Raw genomic sequence first — 25,500 nt, forward strand, 5'->3', positions numbered from 1 at the left:
TGCCCCCCCCTTCTCGCACACAGGTGTTGCCTGTTTTGGTTGATTCTTCTAGCCTGCTCCCCCTCAACCTCCTCCAGCCTACTTCTGCAGGAGTCTGTCCTGATACATTCTGGTTTCACCCTCACCGTCTTGTGGACAATGCTGGATTTGACTTTTATGGACTTCATTGATTCACGGTGCGTCACCCTTTCTCAACTCTCATGCTGGACTTCCTTTGCATCTTGTACTCATGGTGGCCCTGAATCATGCTGTTCCCATATTCATCTTGTATCCTGGCTTGCAACATTATGTATTACTACTGACTTCTGCAATTGTATTTGCTCTCCACTCTTGCTTCCCCACTCTTTTTGACTGCTTACTCTCTGTTCTGTGCTCCTTTCCATTCTCCCTTTTCCTATCTCTTCCCCTCACTTTCTTCTATGCACTTACTCTATCAGAATTGTCCCTGGACCTAATATGCAAAATGCAAAATTAAATTAAATATGATAGCAACCTCGTCTGTTTCCTCCACCCTCCCATTACTGTCCCCCCCCACACCTCCTCCAGCACTATCTGAAATGTCACTAGGCCTGGTATGATAGTCGCTTGTTTTGTTCCTCCCCTCCCTTTCTTCACCCCTCTCCCTCACCTTTTGTTTTTCTCCGGCTCTACCAGAAATGTCATCAGGCCTAGTACGGTAGTCGCCTGTCTGTTTCCATTTCCTTCCCACTCTCCCCCTCCCTTCCTTATCTATGTTTTAGCTCTTGCACTATCTGAAGTGTCGTCAGGCCGAGTACAATAGTTAATTTCACATCCTTACTTTTCATGGCCTGTAAGAATGTCATTGTATTTTCCCTTGTTCCCTCCCTTGCCTTAAAGCGCTTTGAAACACATTGTGTATAGGCGCTATATAAATAAACTATCAGATCATATCATATCATATGGCTTCCCTTCCCCACGTTTTCAGCACGGGGCAAGGCGGCACCTGCGGGCTTCGCACGCACTCTGGGTTCTTGGCCACGAGGTAACAGTTCAAAACATAGGCATCAGGGCCTTCCGCCAAAGTCTCTTTTTCAATGTCAGTCCCATATTGCAGAGGGCCTGATGTAACAGAAAACACAAAAGTTACTTTCCTTTGTCAGGGTTTTCACATTGACAAGTTCACAACTGGTCTCCCTTGTTCAGGCTCGGATCATGGGTCCCCCTCATCAGGCTCAGACCCCTTTTCCGCAATGTTCACAATTGGTCTCCCTCGTTCGGTCTCAGACCACGGATGCCACTCGTTCAGGCTCAAACTGTTTCACTTTACTTTCTCGGGGCTACCTTCCCCTAGCTTTATTCTTTAGCGTTTGCTGTGCCTTATGGTACTCGTAGGCTTTTGCACAGTTCAAATGTTTCACAAGATTCAACAGTCCCCACAATCTTCTCAGGCTCTCGTCAGCCTTGGCTTCAACAATAGAATGTCTCTCTTTAAATGCAATTTCTGGGTTTCCCTCGTTCGGGCTCGGACCCATTTCAAACACAATTTCTTGGTCTCCCTCGTTGGGCTCAGACCCCTTTCAAACACAATTTCTGGGTCTCCCTTGTTTGGGCTCAGACCTGTTGGTTCCCAAAAGGATATCACAGCTCAATTCCTTTACGCTTCCCTCGTTCCGGCTCAAGCCTAAACACAGTACACAGAGTCTTTCGAATGGGCGTATGTTAGTTTTCCATCAGATAACTCTGTTACTTTATTTTACAGTTCAATTTCACTTCATTTAAAAAAGAACTTCAAGTCCCATAATGGCTTTCATGGGCCTTTTTATTTCCTGCTTTCTTTTCCAGATTCAATGTGCAGGTTCCCGCTCCAGCCACACTAACACTCACTGGGATTTCCTCTCTCTTGCCATGAGACTCACCCCGTTAGCCCGGTGCTGGCAAGCAACTTCCTGGAGTTTCTCGGTCAAGGTCAGGGTCTTCCCACATGCGCCTCAGGCTCCTCGGCTTCCTTTCACATGCCAAAGTGGAAACTATACTCCTGTGGACAGAGTCAGCACGATATGATCTGCTCTCTCTGGCTCTTGGAAGGTACAGCTCCTCAGCCCTGCTGCAGCCCTTCAATAACCCAGGATCAGCATCTTGGCCCTCAGCTCCCTTCTAGACTCTCCAGAGTTATTTAAACACGCTCCTCAGCTCCTCTGGTCCACACTACATCCCCAGCTCACTCAAAGTGTGTCTCAGTGCTCCACCTTTTATACTGGCAGGGAGTGTAATTGGAGTCAGGTGTGGGTAGTTGAAAAGGGAGGCCTGACTCTGCCTGTCCTCGTTGATGGGACAAGACGGAGACTGCCCATAGGAATCCATTGTAAATTGGTTCCTATGGGAAATCCTCATAGCTCTATTCCTCTTCTTCTTCGACCCAGTAGTTTTGACAGAAGGCAGTGGGGAGGAAGTAAGGGAGTTGTAGTTTTCCCTAATGATGGAGGGAAAGTTAGTGTTTGTCAGGGTGAAGGGGGCAGATGTGTGGTTGTAGGTGAATGGGTTTTAGATGATAATGTCCCATAGTGACTGTGAGGATTTCAGATAGGGATATATTTCTTCTCCTATGCCTCCTTTAATGTTAGTACCTGTTGGAATTGGGGAGGGGGCAACGGGAAAGGATGCATAACCACCTATAAAGGTGGAAGAAATGTCGTGTAGGGGTTTAACAGAACAGGGGGAATACCGTGTCTCTCTCAAGGGCATTCCTCCAACTGTCCCCAAGGACCCTCTGCTCAGGTTATCCTCCCGCACTAGTCCCTGGGGGTCTTTAAGTGATGAGGCCGTCAGGTTTCTCACATCATCCACGCCATAACATTACTTAACGCAGAACCAGAAAGATAAACACACACATCCTCTCACAGCGCTAAACATTTCTTTCTTTTCACACTTGGGAGAAGAAAAAATTTATTTTGAAGAAAACAACAATAGTCTGCAATGTAACAAGTACTTTTATTTGTCACATAACGCTCAAAATAAACGATTATGTCCACAAAAAAATTATATCTTTAGACAATAGAAGTTATAGCTAGCGAACATTGCATGCTTCGAATGCTTTATAAGTTCCTCATGAAACGCTGATTGCGTTCACCAATCGATTAATCCCCGTATTTCATTTCTTCTGTGTTCCTTGTGTCATTATGTTACATTGCTGATCTTTCTTGCACCCATATGATGTTCCATTAGGCAGAAGATAAGGAGTTGTTTCACTTTCAAACGCAACTCCTTCACATCAGCTCGTTTTCACATCATAAACGCTGACAGGTTGACCCTTATTGCTGCTACCGCTAAAGGACAGATTGGTCCCTGGTGATCGTCCCACATAATGGTTATCAAAGCCCCATTGTTGATTATCGTCCAATGTTGATTCAAGAATCCATCAGACGGGAGCTGGAAACAATGGCATGCACTTAACGGTAGAATATAGCTATGTAAATGACAGAATAAAAGAAAATATTTCAGTAGCCGGTTCATAATCGAATATACACATTAAAATATGTTAGCTAACAAGTTACGTTATAATTTAGTACCGGACGGAAACGATGAACAACACACACACCACACAGAATGAACACAAAGATTTCAAGATGGAGGAGTAGGTCACACCACAACGTGCAGGAAAGTGCACAAAAGTAGTCAGACCACCGAATGGGAGGGAGACCCAGGTGCATTAGTTTCCCATAGCTGCCCCTACCTGAAACTAAGGACAGAGATAGGAATGTCTTAGGTTGAACCACAGGCAGAGGGAACTATAATTGAAGTGGAAAGAGTAGCAAGTGACCAGATAAACCCTGGGGCCCAAAGAGCCCAACCGCACAGGAAAAAGGTTCTGTGCCCAGGGATGCGTTGGTGGCTGAAATGCCACGGGACAAAGCGGTGTAGACATCATTAGCTTGAACACAGGCTATGGGTGCAGGTGTTGGAGGAGTCATCACCACAATACAGGCCACCTAACAACCCACAACTCTGCACAGAATATATGATGGCAAAAGGCACAACAAACCGCAATTGCAATACTCAGGCGGTTATAGCGCGCAGTATAAATATTCTTCAACATAACATAACGTACAATGTGCATTCTTTTTGTCAAAAAGTACATTTGTCCGTCACATAATTAGTCATCAAGCACACAGCACACATACCATTTTCAATCGCCCAAATATTATGTAAAGTTACACTTACATAATTTCAGAGTGTTCCATTCTCTCGATGTCAAGCAGAACAACCACTCCGAACAACAGATCCCTTGAAATAGAAACTCAAGATTCGTATGCCCACTTTCAATCTAGTCAATGTTATCAATTCTTTGTGGCTATTCGACACATTGTGTCCTACGAACAGTTAGTGCGTTTCATTCAAGGACAAATAACAATGCCAGCCTGTATTCAGTGATCTAAGCAAGAGAGGGGTAGGTTACGTTTTGGAGCAAGAATGCTACAAAAAAGATCCAGCATAAGATCTTGCTTCTTACATATGGTTTAGAAAACATAAGGACAGTTAAAAATAGCGATTTACAATATGTGCCTCAACAGGTGAGTGACAACACACCAGAAAAGTATGTATTGCTGTTACCTCTGGGGCTATCTCTGCGCTGAAAGAATAGGAGATCCACACCCCCTTCTCACTCGTCCCACACTCTTTCATGGCACAAAGCATACCCCTGCACCTAGTCGCCTACAAACCTACGGACCTTCATTACTAAGTCCCTGTTGCACCCTTGATTTGTTTGTTCGCTACCTATATTTCTAGCATATATTGTACACCTCTTACTATAATTCCCTCATGTCCGTTCACACTCACTTGCGCACCTGAAGCAGCCCTGTGCACCATCAAGTGATAATGGGTGAAATTGAGTGCTCACACTACATATGTCGCCCGTGTGTTTATTCTCATGTCAAGTAGTCACATGCACCACGAAATGAGGCTTTAAAACACTGGGCCTCATTACGACCCTGGTGGAATGGCTTTAACGGCGCCAGTAGAGCTGCCGGCGCCGTTAAACCCATTCCGCCCTATTACGAGGTCCCCTTGCGGGACCCACTCTGGACGTCTGCTCAGACCAGACGTCCTTTGCGGGTCCCGCGAGGGGACCAGCATTCTAACAACAGGCCCGTTGTTAGCATGCTCCCCATTCCCATTGAGCCCTATGGAGGCTCAAATGGGAATGGGGATGGTCTGGGTTCCCTGAATGGGGAAATACAGCACCCTCCAAAGTCGGAATGGCCCGGTATTTTCCCATTCAGGGACCACGGACCCGACCCGAGTTTGGAGGCAGCCATGCCCTTGATAAGGGCATGGCTGCCTCCAAACTCGTATTGAGGCCCACTGTGTAGGTGTCCAGACATTTGGTCAACCTAAAACTGGTCGAATGGCATTTGGTCGACGCAATTTGGTTGAAAACCAAATGGTCGAATTTTTTTTTAAATTATATATTTATTTTTTGGGTTTTCGTTTTTTACAAAAATGGGTTTTTAGAAAAAAAGGGGGTTGGAGGGGGGACCCCCCCCCAAAAAAAAGGGGTGAAAATAAAAAAATAAAAAATTTGACCATTTGGTTTTCGACCAAATTGGTTCGACCATTTGTCTGGTCGACCAATTTATTTCTACCAAATGTCTGGTAACCCACTGTGTACTCATACCTATTGTGTCTCTAGCCTTTTATCGCACTTGAAGTTACCATTTCTGCAAGCCGGGAATTGAATGTGGTGTATTTCATTTTTATTTTATTTTATTGAGGATTTGTAAGGCTCTTTACACAACAGAATTGTGTTTCAAAGCTACACAATGCTCGATGGGAACAGAACATGGGAAATTAATAACAATGGCAAAACAGTAATATACTGTTGTTGTCCTACTAGGCCTTGTGCCTGTGCAAGTTCATTGTGGAGAGGCGCTGGTGAAGGGAATGGAAGGAGGAGCAGAGGGGTGGACAAGTGCTGGAGGAGGGCCCAGGAGGGAAGTGTTAAGGGGAGCCAAAGAGGAGAACCTTGGGCTCAGTGCTAGTACAGGTGGCTCTCAAGGGTGGTATGTGAGCCATCAAGCAGGGGACCGCAGGGAAGTGAAGTGGGGTGGAGGGGTGCTTATATTGACTGGGAGGATGGTCCTGGGATTCTGTAAGATTCATGATGATCAGGCCACCGGTCACAGCGGAAGTGGGGTGATTAGCAGTGAAGCGAAAGAGTGATGATGCAATAGCGAAAGAGGGCCTTGTGGATAATGAAGAAGGTCTTGAATTCGATCCTTGCAGCAAACAGAAGGCAGTGCAGTGAATTTTGGGCTGGACAGATGAGTACCTGGGCTTGAGGGCAAGGATAAGTCTTGCAGCCTTATTTTGGATTAGCTGAGGGGGTGAAGGGAGGAAAGAGGGAGATTGAGAAAGAGGCTGTTGCCGTAGTCTAGCCTGAAGATGACCAGAGCTCTGGGACATTGAGAATCTGGGGGAAGGTGAGAAAAGGATGAATGCCTATGACAAGGTAGCGCTGGAAGTGGTTCTTCTTGGTAGGGTCCATGATGTGTGGGGTGAGGGAGAGAGCGAATTTGAAAATGACCCTGAGTTTTTGTGCCTCACAAGATGGTTGGGGTAGAGGGCCTAAAGAGGGTGGGCAGACGGTAGGAGTAAAAGAGGGCACAGGTGTCCCGATGAGGCAAATAGGAACATAGGCGCTGGACTGCCCCAGGGCAGGACAAAGGCTGATATGCGGGGAAATTTCTTCTCTGTGAAAAGGACAGTGAGCTAAAGACTTGGTAGAGTCTCTCCCAGGGGTTATTCACCCAAGAACAGGTCATTGGGCTGTGTTCGTGCTGGTAGAGGGATTCCCAGACCCCCGTTTGTTTGCATACATTAACTTTGGGTTTCACCCTAAATTAACAGGGCAATCCAGACGTGGACCCCTTGCTCACTGTTCTTAGAGAGGCAACAGTTTCACCTCACTGATGATGCCCAACAAGGCTGAAACACGTGTATGGGGTTACTGAAGGTACTCTTGTTCAGAGGAGAATTGCCTAGCATTTCGGCGCTGGACTGCCCCAGGGCAGGACAAAGGCTGATATGCGGGGACATTTCTTCTCTGTGAAAAGGACAGTGAGCTAAAGACTTGGTAGATTCTCTCCCAGGGGTTATTCACCCAAGAACAGGTCATTGGGCTGTATTTGTGCTGGTAGAGAGATTCCCAGACCCCCCTTTGTTTGCATACATTAACTTTGGGTTTCACCCTAAGTTAACAGGGCAATCCAGACGTGGACCCCTTGCTCACTGTTCTTAGAGAGGCAACAGTCCCACCTCACTGATGATGCCCAACAAGGCTGAAACACGTGTATGGGGTTACTGATGGTACTCTTGTTCAGAGGAGAATTGCCTAGCATTTCGGCACTGGACTGCCCCAGGGCAGGACAAAGGCTGATATGCGGGGACATTTCTTCTCTGTGAAAAGGACAGTGAGCTAAAGACTTGGTAGAGTCTCTCCCAGGGGTTATTCACCCAAGAACAGGTCATTGGGCTGTGTTCGTGCTGGTAGAGAGATTCCCAGACCCCCCTTTGTTTGCATACATTAACTTTGGGTTTCACCCTAAGTTAACAGGGCAATCCAGACGTGGACCCCTTGCTCACTGTTCTTAGAGAGGCAACAGTTTGACCTCACTGATGATGCCCAACAAGGCTGAAACACGTGTATGGGGTTACTGATGGTACTCTTGTTCAGAGGAGAATTGCCTAGCATTTCGGCGCTGGACTGCCCCAGGGCAGGACAAAGGCTGATATGCGGGGACATTTCTTCTCTGTGAAAAGGACAGTGAGCTAAAGACTTGGTAGAGTCTCTCCCAGGGGTTATTCACCCAAGAACAGGTCATTGGGCTGTGTTCGTGCTGGTAGAGAGATTGCCAGACCCCCCTTTGTTTGCATACATTAACTTTGGGTTTCACCCTAAATTAACAGGGCAATCCAGACGTGGACCCCTTGCTCACTGTTCTTAGAGAGGCAACAGTTTCACCTGACTGATGATGCCCAACAAGGCTGAAACACGTGTATGGGGTTACTGATGGTACTCTTGTTCAGAGGAGAATTGCCTAGCATTTCGGCGCTGGACTGCCCCAGGGCAGGACGAAGGCTGATATGCGGGGAAATCTCTTCTCTGTGAAAAGGACAGTGAGCTAAAGACTTGGTAGAGTCTCTCCCAGGGGTTATTCACCCAAGAACAGGTCATTGGGCTGTGTTCGTGCTGGTAGAGAGATTCCCAGACCCCCCTTTGTTTGCATACATTAACTTTGGGTTTCACCCTAAGTTAACAGGGCAATCCAGACGTGGACCCCTTGCTCACTGTTCTTAGAGAGGCAACAGTTTCACCTCACTGATGATGCCCAACAAGGCTGAAACACGTGTATGGGGTTACTGATGGTACTCTTGTTCAGAGGAGAATTGCCTAGCATTTCGGCGCTGGACTGCCCAGGGCAGGACAAAGGCTGATATGCGGGGAAATTTCTTCTCTGTGAAAAGGACAGTGAGCTAAAGACTTGGTAGAGTCTCTCCCAGGGGTTATTCACCCAAGAACAGGTCATTGGGCTGTGTTCGTGCTGGTAGAGAGATTCCCAGACCCCCCTTTGTTGGCAAATAGGAACATAGGCCTTTGTTTGATTACAATCTGAATGTGCGCATCTGGGATGCCATCCTTTTCACCACTTTCCATGGCCCTTTCAGAAAACGTTTGCTCTAGGAGGAACGCACCTCCACTTCGTACAGATAAAAAAAAAATCTTTTATTGGTCATACTTATTCCCTCTGCATTACCATATCCACGGATGACATTCCATGCGGTTACCTATGCTTCCATGATTGGAAATATGCATCGAAGTTTAGAACAATGGGCCATATGTCTGTACAATAATTGTCAAGTGCACTGAGTGTCTTTAGCTCAGTTGTTCGTGGGTGGTCCCCATAGATACAGTTGCCATCAAGTGCTCGACCACAACTTCTTCTCGTATATCGTGTAACATGAATGGTAAATAAATGTGATCTGCCATGTACATGTGAACTAAACCAGGGCAATGGCGGTGCTGAGTTGCAAGCAAATGGTCAACAAGATATGTGGCCTAATGCAGTTGGGCTGATACGTACACACATTAGCACCCCTACCTGGTAAGATTGTTTGATTAATATCAACCACCCAACACAACTAGTGGTTATTGTTCCGTCGATCCTTGTTTGAATTGTATTTATTTTAATGTATTTTTTGGGATGTTTGTAATGCGCCTATACAACTAATGGTCTTTCAAGGTGCCACAAGACCGACAAGTGGGTGGTTTGGGACAAGGGATAAAGATAAGAATAGCAGTCCTACCTTCTAGTTCAGTTGAAATTTGGATGGTGCATTTTATAAGAAGTGCGAGGAAGAGGTGTGGGTGTGAGTGCCGGTTGGCTAAATGCGGAGTGCTAGTGTGGGAAGGGAAATGCAGGGTAAAGAGGAGAGCATGCAGGTGAAAGGGGTGGGAGGGTGGAGCAGGGGGGCAGCAACATGGGCTAGATGACTGCTAAGGGGAGGCCATGAGCGCAAGTACCAGGGATTGCATGAGTTGCATGGGGTGAGGGTCAACCAGAGGGGCCCATTCTGATAAACAAGAGTACTTCCCATCTGGTGCTACTATTAATGGGCGACCAAGAGAAATGGGAAATGGGAGAGGATAGAGACCATATGGATATGTCCGGAGAGGGAGCGACAAAGAGGATGTCTGTGACGGTCTGCCTGGAAGTTGCATTGACGTTGGTGTAATTGATGGGCAGGCTGGGAAGCGATTAGTCGGTATTCACAATAAATTCGAACAATGTCAATATTACATCTTGCTTCCGTTGTATTGTAAATATTCAAAGACATTATTGCATTATTTCCAGATGATTTTTGAATTGTCGTAATCAACATTTTACACAGACTTTAAAAAAGATTTATAGAATTGAAAAGCATATGTCTCAAGAATTTCAATCCCCAAAAACCTTTCCATGATTTTGAAATAAAGGCACATCTTCAAATATTCACATTGACATTTTAGATTTTAATATATATACAATGAAAGAGGAAAAGCAATATAAAGAAAGGAAAGGTAAAATGAAACCATTTATGCATATTTAACACAATTACATCACCAACAATAAAGAAATAAAAATACATTATTGAACATTAACATTGAAATTGTTATACCATTACATTTTTTTTATCAATATTCTGTCCAAACATTGGGTAACATATTGAAACTTGCTTGTGAAAAATGTGTGAAGACAGCTACAAATCATTTAAATCTGGAAGCCAACCTCTCAACAAGTTCATGTTTTGGAGGACAAGCCTCTTTTGCACTGTTGTGTGGCATAGTCCGCGCCCTGGACTCAAACTCTGGAGCCATTCCATGCGTATGCATGGCCTTCACAGTCAATGTCAGATCTTTCACAAAGTCTAAATCCATATCCTGGAATATTGGCTTGGATACGCACTGTTTGCTTCGTTTTATGAACGCCATGTGGTAACAAAGCATCCCGAAAGTTCCTGCAGTTCTTGCTTGTTCCCTCCCAACGTTCTTGTTGTACGCAAGTGCAGCCAGTCTTGTCCTGGTCTCCATACTGTCTATGCGGAAATGCAACCTTTTTGGCCTATACTTTATGCACATATTATGGAACACCTCTAAATCTCCAGTGTGCCTTGTCATACACAATTATCTCCAGTGCTGCGTGAGGAGGGGAACATGACACCAACCACTTCGTCTTCCACTCCTTCTCCTTAGTCAAAAGTCCATGTCCACATTCGTGGAAATGTTCATTTTCTCTCCAAGAGTGTATTTTGGAACAATGGTGCATCAATGAAAGCCACATTTCAAGTAGAATTTCTACAGATCCATTACCAGAAGCTGTAATGTATTTAGAAAATGATGTTTCAACGTGCCATACATCAAATTGATGCTGTATGTGTCGGAATGCTCTTGCATGGACTTTGCTGATCCAACATGCCTGTCAGTGGCTTTTAGGTCTATTTGCAATCCCCTGGATTCCAGAAGTTCGATTGATTTAATGAAACCATGTTTCTCCATGGCAACAGACGATTTACATTCAGACACCTGCACGATGAAAAAAACCCACTATTTATTTACTTTCCATGTGCCTCATTAGAGGTCTGGCGGTAACCGGTTGCTGCCGTACCCGAAAAAAATTACTGGCACTTGACTTCCCTGTGCCGCCGGGCTATTCAGAGTGTGATGGCCGGAAAGTCAGGCGCCAGTAATTTTGTTAGTCCCCATTCCCATGGAGTGTGATAGGACTCTGTGGGAATGGGGACACGGGAGCACTGGCACCGTGAGAACTCTGCGGGTGGGTGCCGTCCCGCCCAGCAGGTCTGAACCTGGCGGGTGGGACGGCACCCGCCCACAGAGTCGTACTATGCCGGTCTGGAAACATCAGTGCTGGTAGGCTTACCGGCACTGTTGTTTCCGGACCGGCACAGTTTAAATGAGGCCCCATGTCTTCAAAGTGGTAAGTGCAGTAGTATTTAGCGGAAAATCCTGGACTGTCACATTGTCCGTCGCCAGCAAACATGACCCTTTTGCCAGCAAGTGTACTGTCAATTGATATCTGTTTGTGTTTGCAGGCCTGGCTAATAGCAGGGAACAAGAAATCCTTCTGATATTTGTAGTACTGCGTTTTAGCAAGGAACCCAAGTCCCAGAAATGGACAGAAACTTGAAACTTTACTGAATGTTGATCCACTGAACAGCAAAGCAGATAAACAAAGTAAATTTCCAGCAGGCACTTTTCCAAGCATAGGTTGTGCAGACCATGGAAATGCGTTATGGTGGTGGACACAGTTGGCCTGGATTTTCGGGTTGGTGCCTTTGACTATACAAGTACAATACAGCAATGGCTCCCCAAATATCCTCCTATGTAATTTATGATCACATTTAATAATTTGTATAATCTCTAGCAGGCAGCAGTCAAATACAATGCATTTTTGCTCCTTTAAAAGCCAATCGTCCTGCAGTACTGTGGTTTGCAATTCGATGGTGGACAACTCCCCCAAAGTAGGAATACTGAAGTCGAGATCATGAGCAGATTTGTCAATGAATTGCGAAGGTGCTTCAGTTATTTCTGGCTGTGATATTTCCGCATGAATTGGAGAAACAGGGATAATTTAAGGTTTTGTCGATGGACATTTTTTAGAATGTGTAGATTGTGTCATCGGGTCTGCAAACAATTCCGATATATCTTCTGTTTCTTCAGTTTCATCTAGGTGACGTTTTGCAATGTAGCAATGGTCAGTGGTTACTCTATAAGGCTCACTGGTGACATTACATTTGTATTCCGCCACTGGACATCTGCATCACGACTCTGAATCTTGACTCAACCATGCTGTGCCTCAAAAAGTAGTTTCTCCATAGTGACACCCATTTGGCAAGTGACATCATTAGTTTCTGTTGTTGTCTGAATCTTTATGCTCCTCTTCCTACTGGTCCTCTAACAGATTGAAATAAAAACATGCTCAAGTCATAGCACACAAACCGAAGATATGATTTACCAACTAAAAACGTAATATCAGCTAAATATCTGCTTAAAATCATCTCCTACAAAAAATGGTTTGTTATTTACCCTTGTTTTCTTTATTTGATTAAAAACAGTGGACTTTGATGTGCCGACCACAAGACCGGGCTGAAAAAAAGCATTTTTACCATGGACCCAATGGGTATTTTCCTACTATAGCCCAACCTGTGATCCAGCGGTAATACCGCCGGACCAGTGGGTGCTAACGCAATAACAGTTGGACGGTATTACAGCCGGGATACCGCCCAACTCGTCATGAGGCCCACATACCTACAAATAGAACCTACTTTACGTACGTTAAGCATTACAACATATACAAAATTACAATGCCAATCAGATGTGGGGATTAATGATATTTCAGATTATGTTATGTATACCTCTGATGTATGTGCCTCTTCAATTTCGACCGCTTCAGTGGTGCATTCTTTGGCCACAACATTATTTTAAAAAACATTTATTGTCAAGCACATTTAATTGTACAATCTTTAATCCCACAAAGTTCTTCTCGACAAAGTTGTTTTAAATAATTGTCGACCGTAAATGATAAGATTAGACGTTGTAAAACAGTTTGAAAATTCTTAGCAAGATAACGTCGAACACTTGTAATGTGTGATGTTTTCAACATATATATATTTTACATTTCACCTGATAACTTTCTGAGATGTCACATGGAGTTGATGTGATATCATCCTGCAAAACATAGTGATTAAAATGTTGCCTTCCAAATTAGTTTGCGCTGTAATGTTTTCTTTTTTAATGTATTCTGCTTTGGGTAGGAAGTTAAATGTTATGAACAAAAACAATAAAATTTCATATAGTGAAAGATTACATGCATTTCATTTTCATAATATGGTTTTGGGGAAGTTTTACTTTCATTGTTTCATGTTTTTAGGCGATAAATACAACAAGGTTCTTGATTGAATTTTTTGCACTTTTCTAACAGTATTGTACATTTTTTGAAAAATAAAACACTGATGTTAATTTCAAACCAAATAAAGTAGATCCATAACTACCAATGTAAAGCAAATTCTAACACGCATACCTCATACTCCAGACTGGTTTCACATGAGGAAGGAATTGTCGTCGAAGTTCCAGCATCACCCTATGACATAGTAATTGTTTTAATACGGATGGAAAAGCAAAATAAAAAATAAAAACATCAGATACAGACGATGGTCCATATTGAGAGACAGTCCTACACAAATAACTAATATTATACATAATAATCTTCAATATGTTTGAATTTGAAGTAGGCCACATTCATGTATTGTTTAGTCGCATATAAAGGATTAGTATACAATAATTACTTGATAGGTGAGTGATGTTGCTGTTGACTCTTGAACAGTGATCGATAATGAATCTTGCTCCTTTATTTTATGTATATAATCAGAAAAGAGTCCAATTGAAAAGGTACATTAGCATTATAAATTTGACCACATTCAACTCTCAAAAACATTATTACGTGCATGTGGCTTGGCCTCACCATTGGGATAATCGACCTGTCTATGGATTCCTCATTGGTGAAGGTCTATATTTCCATCAGTGAGCTCTATATAAAGAAAGATATGTTAACCAACAAATTAAAAATAATTAAGCAAAAGTGGGGATATACAAATGAGTCTAAAGTGAACGTTTTTTAAAGGTACAGTGCTTTGAGTCGCGGGCGCAACTTGTATAATATAACATTGATCTAAATATTCCCCAAAAAGTCTAAACGGTCATCATGTTACTGTAAGGAAGGCATGGTATCAAACAGTGAAGACATACTCAAGTGATCACAGTTCAATGGTGTTTATTGAACTTCAATGGGTTGGTTAAACGCATATCTAATCCTAAACATAAGGATGGGAGCAAGCTATGACCATCAAATAATAATAATGCAGGCCTAGTGGAGTCTCTGTCAAAACAAAAAAAGGATCTATACTAATAAACCTATTGCCAATCCTTACTTTCCAAATACAAATGGTGTGGGACAACAATGTAGGCAAAAAGAAAAGTGTTATGTCAGGATAGTGGAGCAGTCTGATTCCCGTAACCATGTTTTCAGCACAGGACAAGGCGGCACATTTGAGCTTCACACACACTCTGGCTTCTTGGCCACGAGGAAACAGTTCAAAGCATAGGTATCAGGGCCTTGTACTAAAGTCTCTTTCCCAATGACAGTCTCTTATTGCAGACGGCCTGATGTAACAAACACCAAAGTTCCTTTCTTATTAGGATTTTCACATTCACAGGTTCTCATTGGTCTCCCTCATTCGGGCCTCGGACCACAGATCTCCCTTGTGCGAGATCTGTGGTCCGAGCCCCGAATGAGGTCTGACCAGGTGGCCGCACCGGCACCCGCGAGCAAACATGATGTTAGCAACGGTACCGTTATAAATGGTACCGCTGCTACCATCCTTCCCATTGAGCCCTATGGGGGCTCAAATGGGAATGGGGACGTACCGGCTCTGGCACCCGCGCAAGGGGAATTACCGGGTCCGCCGAGGTTGGAATGGCCCGGTGATTCTGCTTTTGCAGGTGCCGGAGCTGGATGCGAGTTTGGGGGTAGCCCTGCCAGTAAAACCGGCAAGGCTACCTCCAACCTCGTAATGAGGCCCATTGTGAGATTCAGAGAATCGTGACAATGTATCCGGGTGAATTTTGATTTTGAGAAGGGCCATTAATCCTGTTTGCATCCAAGAGCTTGCTCTGGACATGGATTTATAATGACAAATAAAGGCCACTCGTGTAGCAACCTGATTGGTTGCTTGCACTCTCCAGGGTGTTGACCGCAATTTAAACTAAAAGTTGCAAATATAATTCCAACAAATTGTAGTGAGCTTCTTTTTCCAGTTAACTTCAGAAGTCAAAAATGGCCACCTTATTTAAGAGTAATACTCAGTCTTAGGATCATTTGTGATATTTGGTGATGTGCATTATTCATTTAATAGGTTCATCCAATGGATCAATGCTTTGATGGAAGCGAAACAAGGCGCGTACACTAATCTTCAAAACAACAACACAAACACACATGTATGTGCCTGACGAGGGCTGTTTTTAAAATATATAAATGTTCACAAAAAGCCTTCCTTGTAGATATCTTAATGTTCGGGAGCCACATATGAACTCACTGCATAACCATATGTTAAATACATTGTTCATAGTCAAATTAATACATTATTCTCAGTGAGATTCAGTTGAAGCATTCGGATCGTTTGAGATTTACCCCATTTGTGCTAGTGGGCCATATCTCGCACGGACGGACCGCTCGGCACAGGGAACACATCACCCCTGCAGGAACCTGTAATAGCTTCAGACCAGAATGTACGATGGGAAGGGATATGGGCCTCATTTAGTCAGAACAGCAGCGGAAGGAAAGGTACTGCTACTAACCCTACTAACAACTCACCCTTCTGCATACACCGTCTCAAACTCTGAACTAAACACAACCATGCCTCTACAGCACAACAAACTGCACTCACCTCAACAACGAAGCAAACCACACATAGTCTCGCCCAACCCCACATGGCGGCTACCAACCGAAAAACACACCTACGCTCAGTGAACGGTGTCAACGAATAGAAGCTGCCAACAGCACATCACAGCTCTATTGCTCGTTTTTCCCCGCTCAGTCCTGCTAACTTACCCGCCACCCTCCTTGCATTGCAGATCCGCCCGAGCGCCAAGGTGCCAGAACCTTTAACATAACATAAGATAACATCAAAAATGGATTATAAATGATATCTTTGTAAATATTGCTAGCCGTTTGCTCAATGTCAGTACGCTACTAACGGGAAAAGCACACAGCAGTGTCAAAGTAACTAGAAAGTCACCAGGTTCAAATATGTTCTTACAATTGAAATTGGTCAGCAAGTATCACAAAAATATAGAGAGATTTAGCTTACAAGGGGCCAAACCACAACATTCTGACATAGGTTATCAAATAGTCAGGGATTGATATTATGAGCAGTGGTGTAACGAAAAATGTGTGACCCCCTGCAAGCTCTGCTCAGGGGGCCCCCGAAGGTCTGTAAAGAAGCTGAGGCTGTGCCACGTTTGGGCTAGCTTGGGCCAGCACACATGCTCAATGTCCATGATGCTCATGCCGCTGCGGCGCTGCACAACGCTCTGCTCTATGTGAAAGATGGAAGTACATTTTATTTATACATTCTGATATCTTTCGCCTAGTGTAGAAACAAGGGAGGCGGTGCCTGTTACCTAAACCTACCAGCCACCACTGTGTGTGGTCAGTAGCATTATTATGCTCTTCCCATTGGCGGAGGCAGCTTTTGGTGCCGGGGTCGGTAGCTTCATTGTAAGTGATTCAAGGCCATTGGCGGCAGGTGCATATTTTTAGTGGAGGGGCATTAACATTTCCCATGACTTAATCTAAGCAACCAAGTTAAGCAGGGGAACCAGATGCCATGCCACCAACAGTACACAGAAGCTTTGTACAATAGTTGAATGAGGCCTGTGTTCCTGTGTTCACAACATGTACCAGGATTGCCATTTTAACTTTCATGCAGCTGCACCCACGTGTCAGTGACTGGCCTTATCTCCACGATCCGTTGACAGTGGGTCTGGCTGAGGTAAGACTTGTCCTTCCTGGAAGCCACTCTGACTAGAGAGGAAACGAAACACTCCAGTCAAAATGACCTCCCGGATGGCAGTAATATGGAGGAAAAAACGGAGCTCTGGAAAAAAAACAAGATGTAGACACAGCTGCTCCCAGGAAGAAGGATGAAGACCTCCAGATGAAGTGTAGACAGCAAGTTCTAGGACAGAACGAAACTTGAGGCAGACACCAGGATCCTGCTAAGGTGGACCAGCAAGAAGCAGAAACGAGAGGCGAAGGAAGCAGGATAAAAAGGAAGAGTAACCAGGGCCAGAGTACAGGAACAGAGTAGCAAAGGGTGAGGAACAAAGATTGCCAGTACCAACAGCAGGGAACAGGCAAAACACAGTACCAGGGGCAAATCGTCTGCTTGTAGAAATGCAGAGCAATGAGACAAAACCAGCTGCGGTTCTGGGCAGCTGTTATCTTCTTGGAATATGCAGCATGCTACCAGCAGCATCAGACGTGTGTGTACGGGAGGTGCACAGTGGCCATCTTAGGATGGGACCCCGCACCTCCAACGCTCGTACTGTCTCCAGGCCCCCCGTGCGTGGTTCCTGACACCAGAACATATGCCAGCATTGCCACTGTAAATCACTTCATGAAGTTGTGGCCACAAGCTATGCCAGTAATTGTTACTGTAAATCAATTTAATAAAATTGATGCCATAAGTTATGCCAGAATGGTCACTGTAAACCAATCACTTTCATGAAGCTACAGCCATGACCTGCATGTGATTACAGTATTTCCACTGTAAATCCCTTTCATGAAGCTGCACTTTGATAATATTGTACACACAAAATACGCTAACATCATCCAATAACTTATGATACAGACAGCCCCCGCCAAATACATGCATGCATTGTTCTTACAAACACACACACAAATAAACACACCTCTGCTACAGTGGTTTTCACTCAGCCTGGCACAACGACAGCACTCCTCAGGAATCAGTCAGACCCAGTTCCCAGGCAGGTTCTTGGTTACTTAGCAATCAGTGGGCCCCAATACCGATGGGTAGGCACAATGCGCATCTCATGCTTGCACAACTATTTTATTTAACGGCAGAGTGCTACATTAGTCCTCATCGGGGCCTCATCGTTTTAGCTGATATACCCGTTCTGTGCACTATCCTTCTGTTGAGGGTTATGGAAGAAGTTCTTTTGGGCGAATGGTTCTGATCTTCCTACTATTTTCCAAGATGTTATTTAATGTTACTATGCTTTTTGTACTGCGCCAAGCCACCACAGTAGTAGTTTCAGTGTGAGGAATGTTTGTCTGAGGCCTTTTGTGCACCTGCCCGTGGTAACCAGAGCTTAGTATGTCAGGAAAAATAGCATATGGAAGAGTGAAGTAAGAGGGCGGGAAAGTGTGAAATGAGTTTGCATACACATGGAGGCAGCTAGGCACGGCTAAATTGTTGTATTAGGATGGATGTGTGTTTGCCCATTATAGATGGACTATATTCTGGATAGTGGCGACACAGTTCGGTTGAGCTAATAGTCACACTGAGATTCCAAGGCAGTTTTGGAGTATTATAAGATACAGATTGAGTAGTGTTGGATGCAAGTGTGGATTGAGAGCCTGTTAGGGGCAACCCCCCTTAGATATGCAGTCATGCTAAACCTTTATATATGATATTAGTGTGCCAAAATTGGATTCAAAGGGGTGCATTGAAAACAATCTTTGCCACAGTGATTCAGTGCTCCATACAGGTTTGTGCTATGTGAGAAAACACATCAGTGCCCCAGAGCAGTTCCCTTTGGTTTATTTTCCTATGGGTGTAGCTATGGGAGGTTTGTGAGCATCCTTGGATGGGTTTTCGTGCAACTGAGGGAAGTAGGAGGCCAGGTACCCAGTGATATAATCACTGGAAAGAGCATTGAGAGTGACTCGCCACTATCCAACACTTTCTCCAAATATTTTAGAACTGGAGTTTGTTTATATAATTGCACCAGTCCTAAAATATGTTGGGATGGGTGTTTATATTGTGTCACCCTTGATGTTATTTCCAGCGATTCTATGGAAAGACAGGAGGCTCCTATTATGCATTACAAATCTTTACTCTGAAACCACAGCAGTAAAGAAAAAACTTTTGCAAACAAAAAAGTTTCAATAACAGAACTAAATAGAGTTCAATGTCAATACAAGGGGGACTCCCCAATCCATCATGAAGGTCAGATCATGCCCTGCAGGAGACCAATAAGCAGGGACCCTCCTCTATATATGTCCTTTACTCCAATCCCAACTCCTCTTTCTTTGCTGCTGACACCATAGCTAAGTCACTCCTTTTAGTTGTGTCTTGCCTGGTAGACAGTAGTGGGCCTTAGTAGTACATTAGGCCTTACAAATTAGTAAATATAATGTAAATATAATGTTTTGTTAATTTATACTTGTTAATTCATATTGGGTTCCTCTATCATGTGAGGAAATTTGACTGTTTTGCCATTGTATCTGCAAACAGGAGCTGTTTTGTATCATTAGTTTTATAATGATAAATTGCGTAAGAAATCATATGCAGCTCTTCCCGTTGTCCCGCAATCCCTGTTAACAGTTTCTGTACAGCAGATATTTTTAAAAATAGGCTGCGTGCGGCTTTTACTTTTGCTAATGTGTTTTCTTTTCATAATAATTTAGCGTTCGTTTTCTTTCTAGTGTTTATTTAGTCCTGCGCGCGCCGGTCTAATGGAAGCTTCTGCTTCTCTCCCGGCGCGCGGGCCTCTTTGATAAATTATTGTCCTGGGAATTCCAGTAGCTGTATGCTGGGCCTGCCTGCCTTGTGTGCTCCCGGTGCGCGCCGGTCTCATAGGAAGCTGCTGCTTCAGACACGGCGCGCACAGGCTTTGTTGTTTAGGAACGCGGCAATTTGTGGTCACGCGCGAGGGCCTCCCTGAGTTAAGAGGCACTGGGGAATACTAAGTCCCGTTGCACGCTGGTCTATGAGAAGCTGCAGCTTCAGGCCTGGCACGCACAGACCCATATGTTTCATTTCTATGTTTATGTAGCAAAAGCTTCTGCGTTAGTGCAATGACAGAGCTGCATGTTTGCCAGGCAGGAGGACCTGGGTTCGTTTCCTGCCATGTCTAAATAATACATATTTATTTATATTTTAATTCATATTTTTAATTAATAATGGCGATGTCCACCCGCTCAAGAGTTTGATGCACTGCCAATCTGCAGTTTGTTTTAGCACTGCATATGGCATAGGTGATTGCCTTTCTTTGTATGTATGCCATAACCTGCTTGCTAGCAGGCTTTGCCTGTGTTCTGGTACAAGGTTGCCTGCTCGTGTACTGCTGGTTGCCACACCCTGCTAGGGTGAGCAGTTTGAGGTGCACTTGCTCAGTGTATCCTCGCTTAAAGTCGGAAGATTTGTTTAGGTGCTGCATATGGCATAGGTCATTGTCTTCACTGTAAGTGTGCATAACCTGCTCGGTGGCAGGCTTTGCCTGTGTTCTAGTGCGAGGTTGACCCCCTTGTGTGCTGCTGGTTGCCACACCCTGCTAGGGTGAGCAGTTTGAGGTGTACTTGTTCAGTGTATTCCTCTCCTAAACAATATTTTAAGCTATGTGTGAGGCACATTAACGTTTTCCTGTTGGCAGTTGCCCAGTTGGCTCAGTAAGCATCGGCTTTTATATAAGGGCTCAGGTTTCGGACCCCTGTCGGGCGTAACCCCACTTCCTAGGCAAGGATTACTTTGTATTTATTATTTATTATTTATTTATTTAATACTTCAAAGAAAAGAGTGTTTGGAAGAGGTTGTTAACAGGACCTTAGGGGGTTCTTCCTTCCTTTCTGGCCTTAACTCAGAGCAGCCGGTCCGATAGCACAGCGAGTAGAGCGCTTGCTTTGACATATGTGCAGAGCCTGCTGACAAAGTTTTGAATCCCACAGGGCCAAACTTAGCCTTTCATCGCTAACCTAAGTCTTTTAATAATTCTGTCGGCCATGCATTAGTTGGTTACAGGATAACTCAGTCCTTTCGCTTCCTTAGGCAGTTCAGTCCCTATTTCTTATACAAATAATTGGAGATCTCTACTCTACTCGCTGGGAAAGGGAAAGACCCCGTACGAGGTGTAGATGAGGACTGGAAGGATGGTAGCCGGGTGTTGAGCTCGTTACCGAGTTTTTTTTCTCGACAGGCTGAAGAGGGAAATAACCCCTAATGTCCCTATTGATGTACAGGGGCTACGGGGCTTGATGTACAGATGGGGTTTGCCTGCTCGGCAACACTATTTCCACTCTTTAAAGGGTAGCGTGATTTCCTTTACTAGTTGTCCCAATATGGCATTGATCAATCTCATTTTAACTATTCGCCGGGACAAGGTTAGATCAAAGGTATTTGTTTAGTTTTGTAAGCAAGACAACGTTGAGCACCCAGCTTCTGACCTTGTTGCAGTGTTTAGGGAACACTTGCTGGTATCAGAGAAAAGAGTTGCCAAATAATAACATTCTGTAGCTACCCCTATAGCTTTCCTCCCAAGGCTTTGTCTATTCCCGCTAATACGTCTAGCGGTGTATGCAATTTCTCCTCTGCTCGAGGAATACAAGCTCAATTTTTGCCCTCAAGGGAGTGGTTTCTCGTTGCAGTTTATAGGTGCCTGTTTATTTTTCATGCTTTTTTCCCTTCAGCACAGTGAGTAGAGTGCTTGCTTTGACATCTGTGCAGAGCCTACTGACGCAGGTTCGAATTCTAGAGCTGTAAAAATCAACCTTTTTCATCCTTCCGAGGTCAATGAATGAACACCACACACCGTGAGTAGTAATAATAGCAGCGCTCAGATACCTGAGGGCTCCTAGCACTATATAAGTGCTATTTTATTATGTGCAATGTGCTTCTTTCCTTCCCCTGATCTCCGAAGAGGCCAGTCAGCCTTGCATGCATACAGAGGTCCAGGCCTTAGGGTGGAAGGAACGGTGGCCCCAGTAGTCCTTCACAGCCTTTTCAATCCCTGAGCATGATAATTACCCCAAGGTCATTGCCCCTCCCTCCTTCCCCACCCCTTACCACCCTTTTCGGGGGGAGTTTTGCATCATCAAGTTACACCTCTGGGAGGAACACCTCATGGTTTCTGTTTTTCATTTAACAGGAGTTCTTGCTCGTGACCAGTGCAGTGCTCGCACTGGGCATTTGCTTCCCGTCTGTTTGGTTTCCTCTTCTCCAATTTCCTGATATTTCACTCAGTTAAGAGGAGCCGCTGCAGGCTCACCTCAGGGGACCCCCTTCTAGGGTCATGGGGGTTGGTTATAAGTGCAAAGGTATATATATATTGAAGAGGTGTAAGAGGATCAACTTCTGGCCTTCAGTGTGGACCTCAGGGTTTGCATCCTTCTCCTTCTGGGTTGCAGTTTCTTTTTCCTTAGATAAGTGGAGGAGGTTGTATCTCCTCCTATAGGAAGGGTCCATATCCCTCAGTGGGATAGAGGGGTCTGGGAGTGGTGCTCATCTTCCATCCAAGGTATTACAGCCTCTCTATCACAGGGCGTTTCAACGGCTCAACATTAGCCATCCCCGCAAGTGTCTGTCAGTGCGATTGCTCGAGGGCAGGGAGACACTTTGTTAGTGACTGGGGTTCACTTAGCCGCCTGCATGGTGGGTAGACCTTTTGGTTCCCTCTGGGAATTGTTCTGCAATAAAGTGCCAGCTCGGTATGCTGGGGGTGTCAAGATAGTTAAGATTTACTAAAACGGAGGTTAGTCCTCCGGTAAGCAACTTCATTTTAATTGTTTAGTGATCAGTCTCCTTGCAGTCTAGAGTCTTTCTCAAGACTATGGAATTTAGTGTGTCCTCCTTCGGTTAGTATTTTCCCCTAGGGGATTTATCAACCATGGGGAAGGGGCAGGTCCAAGCACCTGGCGCATCTAGCAGGGGAGTTCAGGCATTCAGGGAGCGATTGGATATAAGATGAGTTTTCTCTTTGCCAAGTTTTGTCTCTTTAGGGTCAAGTTTGTAAATATCTTCCTATTATCATGATAGCAGAGTCCTTCTTCAAGGGCTCAGGAGTTCTGAGGGTCTGCGTCCTTACGACTTGGCGGATTTAACACTTCCTGGTGTTTTCAAGGATTTTCGGGAATATATTTCTTTGTCATCAGGGTCCCCTGGTTGGGTTCCTCTTAGTCAGGATGCTATTTAGCAGCTATCCGATGTGTTTCAGGTGCAGCCCCACTCTTCCATCCCGCTTCTGCCTCCAGAAGACGTAATACTTTTATTGGTTTCGTAAGTTTGACTAGTATACAGGTGTTGCGTATGACTGGAGTCAATTGTGTAGTTAAGGACAGGACTAGGGGTAGACACTTCTGGGTGCACAAGGCCCTCAAGTCTTTTGCATTTAAACTCCACGTAGGCTAGGTATGTTTACTATCTGTGTTTACCAGAAGATGGTATGACATTAAGAGTTTTATTGGTTTTATGTTGAAGACAGAGGAGCTTAGTGCTCCTAATGCCTTTTGCCTGCTATTCCTATAGAAAGACCTTTTGTCTAGTGCCGCCCCCCCCCTTTTTTAACCATGTGGATTTGGCTATTGTGAGAACTACTTGAGTTGGCATCTTCCTTGTCCTTTGCAGTTAAGTCTGTTATGCCTTCTAGGATAGTTTCTGGGGGGGGGACTTATCCTAGAGGACATTTTTGGTTGGTTAAAATAGAAACATTTTAAACATTTTTTCTCCTTTTTATTGTATTATCACTATTGTATGACCATGTGGTAATTAAGGTGAGGCAAGGGCTTCAAACTTGCATAATAGGAGCCTCCTGTCTTGCCATAGAATGACTAATCTCCCACACTACCGTGAGAAGGGGGTTTAGATTCTATTAAAAACAAGGAGGTGAGTATTATCCCACCCCCCCACCCTTAATATGATATGGCATTTATGGTGCGCATATATTCAGGTGTTTTAAGAGAGAACCTTCGTGGGTTTGTTGTTCTTCCCATCCACCCACCCTTCTTTGTTTGTTGTTCTTACAGCTTTGGGCTGAGATGTTCTGTGCAGAAACGTTGGTCATAGTTACAAGATGTGGAGAGTGTGTGATTCGGGAGCTTCGCTGGATTTTGTCTTCATAATTTTTCATCTGGTCTGTGCAGTGGACGTCTGGTTCAAGACAGCTACGGAAAGAGGAGTTGGGATTGGAGTAAAGGACATATATAGAGGAGGGTCCCTGCTCATTGGTCTCCTGCATGGCATAACCTGTCCTCCATGATGGATTTTGGAGTCCCCCCTGTATTGATATTGAACTCTATTTAGTTCTGTTATTGAAACTTTTTTGTTTGTAAACGTTTTTTCTTTGCTGCTTTGATTTCAGAGTAAAGATTGTAATGCATAATATTCGCCTCCTTGTCTTTAATATAATCTAAACCCCCTTCACACACTAGTGAGGGGGATTAGTCATTGTGTCACATACAACCCCTGGACACTTATGAAACGAACACGAAGGAAAACAGCGCATCCTCAGCGTTTTTTTTTCATTTACATACATTTCCAAGAATCTAGCCTATGGACTAAAGTTATATGGCCTCTCGCTATGATGTGCATGTTGTAAAGAAAGTCAGTTGATATACCAGTGCTTAATTTGTTACAGGGCTGCCAGGTGGGGGCTCATTTTGACACTGAGGCTGAGCATCAGCGCTTATGGCATTCGTTCAGTTGCTTGCAGTGCCAACTCTCTCCCAGCCCACCCCTGTTGGGGGTCTCTGGGTGCCCCCGCTGCGTGCCCGCGAGCCCCAGCATGCACAGATGGGACACCAACACGTCTGCACGCTTCGGGCTCCCCGGTCGCTCTGTCGCGGCCGGGAACGCCCCGTTTATTTAAGGCGCACGCGGCGACGTGCAACGTCACGCCGCCGCGTGCGTATCCCCTCACGGGGCAACGCCACACTCCTCCTTTTTCGGGGAGGAACAATCACAACAAAACACATCAAACATATTACTACCCATACTGGCATGTACAACTCGCAAGCCCCAGGCCCCCATTTATTCACAGCCTCCCGGATCCCCTTCACTCCGGAGCCCAGTCAATCGGCCCCAGCACATAGTCTCCGAGGTAGGCAGGTTTCCCTCGCCCAGCCCTCTGGGGGTACCTCCCACCTACCTCAGTCGCCGGACTCCCGGCCGCCCCGGTGTCTCGTGCTGGTGACCCCACGAATTCCCCCCGGGGGGTGTCTTCATCCGGGAGGACCGTCTCATCCGGGTCAGGCGGGAGTTCAGTCCGAGAGTCCCCCAGTTTCTTGAAGAAACTCACGTTCCGGGTGACGGCCGACTTCCCATCCGAGGCCGTCACCATCGACCCCTTCACCGCCACTACGTCCAGCGGCTCGGGCTCATATGGAAGCGAGAGTTTCCCATGGGGATGCCGGT

At 44.9% G+C, this 25,500-nt stretch overlaps 1 long non-coding RNA gene across 1 annotated transcript in view; it reads left to right on the forward strand.

The window, feature by feature from the left end:
* The window catches only part of LOC138527563 (uncharacterized), a 40,244-nt gene extending 15,775 nt beyond the window's left edge, over nucleotides 1-24,469 (forward strand). The window contains exon 2 of the long non-coding RNA XR_011283952.1: nucleotides 24,114-24,469. This is a non-coding gene — a long non-coding RNA (uncharacterized lncRNA). The remainder of the gene's footprint in view (nucleotides 1-24,113) is intronic.
* Nucleotides 24,470-25,500: the final 1,031 nt, after the last annotated feature.

This window comes from Ambystoma mexicanum, chromosome 14 (assembly GCF_040938575.1).
Source record: "Ambystoma mexicanum isolate Mex_15411 chromosome 14, UKY_AmexF1_1, whole genome shotgun sequence".
Taxonomy (NCBI): Eukaryota; Metazoa; Chordata; class Amphibia; order Caudata; family Ambystomatidae; genus Ambystoma; species Ambystoma mexicanum.